Source organism: Epinephelus moara, chromosome 12 (genome assembly GCF_006386435.1).
Source record: "Epinephelus moara isolate mb chromosome 12, YSFRI_EMoa_1.0, whole genome shotgun sequence".
Lineage (NCBI taxonomy): Eukaryota > Metazoa > Chordata > Actinopteri > Perciformes > Serranidae > Epinephelus > Epinephelus moara.
In genome coordinates this window covers 15422062-15428061 of record NC_065517.1, presented here as the reverse complement: position 1 = coordinate 15428061, position 6000 = coordinate 15422062, and the positions used below count along the sequence as shown (strand labels likewise).

Here is a 6000-nt window from a genome sequence, read left to right as displayed (position 1 = left end):
ATGCTGTAACTTTTCAGCCACTTTAGACATCTTATATGATCACACATTAGAGAGGTTGTTGTACCCATTTCCGTCAGAAACTTTAGGGGAAATGTAGAACTGCCAGTTTTGTGCACATCAGAGAGACTGTAATAAACTGTGGGTCTAATGTGAAACCAGAAAATGTTCATCAAGTGTTTTAGAATGATTTCCGTGCATTAGTAGATATCTGAGGTATATTTTTCACACTTACAACACACATACAGACAAAGAGGCCGCAAATTCAGGACTCCGTTGAGCTTTCGCAGCTTCATGTCAGTCGAGGATGTAAAGGGAAAAAACAGATGAGTACCGTAAACAGGGACACACACACACATACACACACAGCCACTGTAGATGCTTCCAGTTGTTAGGATACAAAGTTTACATGAAATAAACATCTGTATACTGCTTGAATATAGCAAAACTGACTCTCACACAGAACATCCTGCAGGTTCACTGGTTATTTTTAAGGTTAAAGTATTAGAGGTTGGTATCAGAGGCTGCTTTGTTCTGTTGTAAAACTTATTGTATGTAGAGAAACTTAAACACAGTAACACACAGGTAAAGATTTACATTTTATTACAAATATACTTTATCGGGTGACGCTTTGCGCTTTGCCACACATTTAAGATTTTTAAAATGTTTTTTTTTCCTTTGTCAGTATTTTATTAAAGTTGCTATCTACTTTGTTTATTACACAGGTGACAGATTGGTATATGTTGTATGAATTGTAAACAGAATAATGAAGTTAGAATCTGTTTTTTTATTTTCAAGGAATTCAGCATTTCGAATGTTCTTTCCGTGTTGTTGTTACGTCCTTCCTGCTGAGCTTGGATCAAGGTGTTGCTGAATACATTTTTACAAACCTATCGTGACTGATCAGTAGTGACGTATTGATGGCTTTCACATTTTTAAAAGCCACCATGGAAGACGCCTGGAGGTCCTCAGTGATTTTCTAAAATTTTGATTCAACCTTTGCAACAAAAGTGAACACAAATGAATCATTTCTGGGCTGGTTTTGACTGGAAACGCTGCATTTCCGTCACCAATACTTAAGATTTGCATAATGTCAGATCAAAGTGAGCTAACGTGGTATTTATTCAGCTAAACAATACTGTCATATTGTCATCAGTTTTTCACACCAGCTTACATGATAGCAAATGTAGAGCCTGCGTACTGTTTTTCTCCCATGCAAAATAAGGTCTCACAATGACGGACAGACTGTGGAGAAACATTAAGGGAGCATGATGCTTCCATTTTTATTGACCTGCTTCACTTGTCAAAATGAACACCATACATGAGACACATGCATACGTGTGTAAGAACCCTGACAGACAAATTTATTTGCATTCGTGTAATATGATGCTGTCACTGTTGCAGTTCACCATGAGCAGTGCTCGCAAATCGCTTTTGTGAGACGGGCCCTGGTCGGCTATTTGGGGCCAGAAAATCCATATTTTCTGTGGTGAGCAAGCAGCGTGATAACCTCAAACACCTACATGTATCTATCAAACCCCCCAAAGACAGCCTGCTTTCAGCCTTAGTAATTTCATTATGTAACAGTGAGTTTGCGTCAACAAAGGCATAAGATGTGAAATTACTTTGGAGACTTCACCTAGTTGTAGGAAAAACTGAGAGAGAATGTGAGGGTTTTCCTGTTGCTTTCAATATGGTCGGAGTGCTATTGGAGCCAGCACCTAGTGGCAGATAGAGGTATTGCATCTGAAAGCACTACTACACTAATTTCTACATTCAGCTATAAGATTGTCACATGGTGTTCCAGTATTGTGCTCACAGAAAACCTATGATTGACATACCGACCAACATGGCACACTGATCACTGAAATAAAAGTTACTAACATTCAAACTAAAACACTAAAAGTTACATACGAGACGAGCATTTCTTTAGTCTCCATCTAAATGTAGCACAAATTTAAACCAAATGCAAACAAATTTATGTTTCTTTCCACAATGGTTATGCAAATATTTGGAGCTGAGCATATTAAAATAAGCAGTTGGTGGCACTAATTAAACTACTGCAGACGAAGACATAATGGAAATATGGAATTTATATTTATTTTATCTATTTATTTGATGAAGGTTACAGTCTCCTCATTGCTCCAGTCCACACAGATCTGTTTTTGTCTTTTACAATTTTCTTCCATGAGAAAAAAATCACGCCCTTCATGTACATCATTAGTCTGTTTCCATTACATTTTGGCACATTTCAGTTTTATTTATACACCAAATTTCCATCTCATCCAAGCGTAAAAACTTATTTGTGTTTTCTCAAGTGATTCTTTTTGTCTTTTTTTGTAGTGCACAGATTTAAAATGTGCTTTAAAACAGGTGGTTGACTGAAACTTTCTCAGCTTCTCCTGTCTGTACTGTAGCTCTAAACATGATATCCTGTTGGTGAGACTAAATCGCTTTGTGTGGGAGAAAAACAGTGAGCAGGAATTACATCTCGTCTTTGATTTGTTTTTGGATGTGCATGCTCTTTAACACATTGACTAAAATACAGTATTTAAAATGTTTATTTTTTTTCATGGTATGTTTAGTTATTACTTTAAACAACTACACTCAATATTAAGTAGACTGATGGTGCCAAATATAGTCAGCAGACAGATCGGGACAGAATTTGAACACAATTAAAAAGGTAATCATGACAGACTGGCAGATTGTAGAAGACATTGCCATCAATTATAGTCATGGAAAACATGTGCAGAGACTCCTTTACCTGAGATACATGTGTTGTTTGTCTGGTTCATATATTTGGCACTTAAAGTCTATAAAAAGGGAAAAAGTTGACCTCCATGTCCAGTTTCAGTGATGTCAATGTCCTCTGAGTTTGACAGGCAAAACTAAACCACACTGATTAACATAACTTTTGTTTTTCACATTGACAGATATGTAAAACTGACACCAATGAACATGCATTGTATAAATCAGTTAGTATTTTAATGTTTACATCAAGAGTTTTGTTCCAAAGTGAGGTAATTAAAAAAGACGCCAGCTCTGCAAGTCATTTCTGACAAGGAAAAATTAATTTAATCAGTGTTTTGTTCACAATAGTGCATCATTATGGAATCAAGCTCCATCATAAGCTTTGTTAAAGTACTGCTGTCTGTCTAATGATTTATTTTCTTGGACTAAGATGATTCATTTCTCACTGACTTGGACTAATGTTTGATTTATCTCAGCCAAAGCCACCTCGTCATTACAAACCTAATGTATTGCTTCTTATCATTAAGTATATGTGCTTTGAGGATTTGGACAATGAATGATCTTCTTTGTTTTTTTAAATGATTGATAATTTCCTGAAAATGAATGCATACCTTTCTGTTGGTGATATATTTATTTAATTTTCATATCACTGTTCTTTGATTGTATAGTTACAGTAGGAGCTGTAGGGAGACCAAACTCAAAACTGAATTGTGAAGTTATCATGGAAAGCCAGTATATTATAGGAGCGAAAAAACTGTTCAGTTTAGCAGGTGTTAAATGTATAAATGTCCTCAAAGACAATTTGCTGAAATGCATCATGTAAAACGAGCAAAATAAATATGGACACACGTAGATTTTCTCACATTCCTCTTATTTTTGTGTCTTCAGGCGAGTCTCACCGCTTCAGTTCTTACTGTCCCTTGATAACAATGCAGTGTTTGGCACCAGGGTTTGGACAATTCAGACTGCAGCTGCAGGGAATCAGTCATCAAGACTGTGACCTGTTTCCTGAGTGAAGCAGCAGTAACAGATAACATGAACAGGAACAAAGACATGAGCGTGCTCAGTTAGGCTGAAAGCTTCAACACACTCTCCACTGGCTGAGGAAAGCAGATGATGTTCTTGAGGACAGGACAGACTTGTAGCAGCAGCTATGCAGCAAACATTATGTATGTAAAGTACTTCTGACTTCTGGTATTAGAAATGTTGTAGTACAATTGTACAAAATGTCTCAAGACTCAAATTAAAAAGAAATCAAATCACCAATAATCTGCACGTTATTGGATAAAAAAGTGCCCTGTATCTCCAAAGGTTGTTGGCCTATGGGGACTTGGACGCCTGTAAAATGTGCCAACATGAGATATTTGTGTCTGAGCTTGAACATTTTAGCAGCGTTGATAAAGAAAACTGGCAGCGTAGCAAAAATGCAAAGGAGAAGCTTCAATCACTGAACTGAAAGTGGAGCATTTTGAAATCAAGGGGCACTTTCTTTTATGATTTAAGTGTAGATCTTCATGGAGGGTAATTCTTTGCTTTCATTATCATAACTATATACTTGAAATATTGAAGCAATTCAGACACTTAAAGCTTCATTCTGAAAGCTCACTCTAACAGAGAGATTCCCAGCAAAGAGGACTTGATAGTGTGGCTGCTGTGATTGTTATCGACTTAAATCCCTTTTTTTCTGCCTGGGATTTTTTGTTTTAACAAAGTGTGATCTTAAGAGCAAAATCTGCAATAATTAATACAAAAACTAATTTGAACATGGGTTTAATTTATGGGGAGACATGCCGCTGTACCACAAGTACATAATTTGCATTTGCTAATATCTTTTGGAGTGTTGCTGCCCAGAGTGTGGTCATTAGCAGCGTTTTGTGTCACACAGTAAGGATAAAGAGGTGGTTGGCACATTGGGGGCACAAAAACATATGGCTTTGAGGATTCAAATCATGTCTCAGGCTCCAGATCAGCTTTTTGTTGTCTCTGTATACAGTATTTAACTGCAACCAGGACCTCTATGGCTCGGTCAGTCAGTCCACAAAGATTTCCCCAACCTTTGGCTGCCGCAGTTTTTGCCCTGAGAGGCGAACATTTGGCGTATAGGTCAAATATGTGTCTGTCTAAGTACAGTCACACACAAACAAAATTAACACGGATTGATATTTGCCTCCCGTTCATTTCAGTGCAGAGGCTGATAAAATATTTGATTCCAGCGGCAAAGCAAATTTGCATCTTAACATTGCATGGAGTTCAACATTGGTGGGCTGGCGAAATCACAGCATCAACCAGTAGCAAAGAAGTGTGAATGGAGATGTTAATTGTTGTGTGTTTAACCAGCTAATATTGTAAGATATTGGCCATGAAACTGGCCCATGTGGGAGATGCTGCCTGGCTGGCAGTGTGTCGGGACACAAACATGGAACGTAAGAAAACAGAAAAAAAATAATTCGATCAGTATTTATCAAATACTGTATAAAAATATGGACGTAGTCACCGTGACATCACCCATTGGTTTCTGAGGAGCGGGTTTGAAGCTCAAAGTAGGCGGCTCTGGCCATTGCCATCTTGGCAGTGCCTGACTCTGCCCAACTCCAGGCCAATCAAAAATGGGCAAAGAGGTGGGCCAAATGAAGCCTGGTTGCCCACCTCGCTCGAAGCTGCTAAGTTAGCTAAGGCTAACAAGCTAGGCTAACAAGCTACGCTACTTTGGCTAGCCCTGTGGTGTTGGCTGCTCCCGCTTGGTGCCAGCTCCCTCACAAAACAAAATATCCAAAAGGCACAAACATGGCTGAGAGGTCAGGTTCAATGTCTTGCGAATTAGCTGAGATGACGCCTAGCAGACAGCCAGCGGCTAGTTAGCCACCCGTGATGGCGCTACCTGTCACTCAAGATGACCACGCCCTTAATTATGCACAACTTTAAGCCTTAATAAAATTTAAACAGATGAGTTATAAAAAAAATTCACCCCCTGTAAAGTTGTTGTGAAAGGGGAAATTAGCTATAGAGACCAAAACCGTGTTTTGTACCACACTGTAAACATGTTTGTTTCTGCTGTAAAGTTGAGCATTTTAACATGGGGGTCTATGGGGATTGACAGGCTTTTGGAGTCTGCCTCAAGTGGCCATTCAATGAACTGCAGTTTTTGGCACTTCGGCATTGGCTTCACTCGTCATCCCTGGAGGTTGCCGTTTGGTATTTATTAGCAACCTAGCTCACATTAGCTAAGAAGCTATAGTTTCCCTGTGCATCACA

At 38.5% G+C, this 6000-nt stretch overlaps 1 protein-coding gene across 1 annotated transcript in view; it reads left to right on the top strand.

The window, feature by feature from the left end:
- LOC126399190 (protein FAM184A-like) overlaps positions 1–6000 on the top strand; it is a 202465-nt gene that overhangs the window by 191233 nt on the left and 5232 nt on the right. The window lies entirely within an intron of this gene.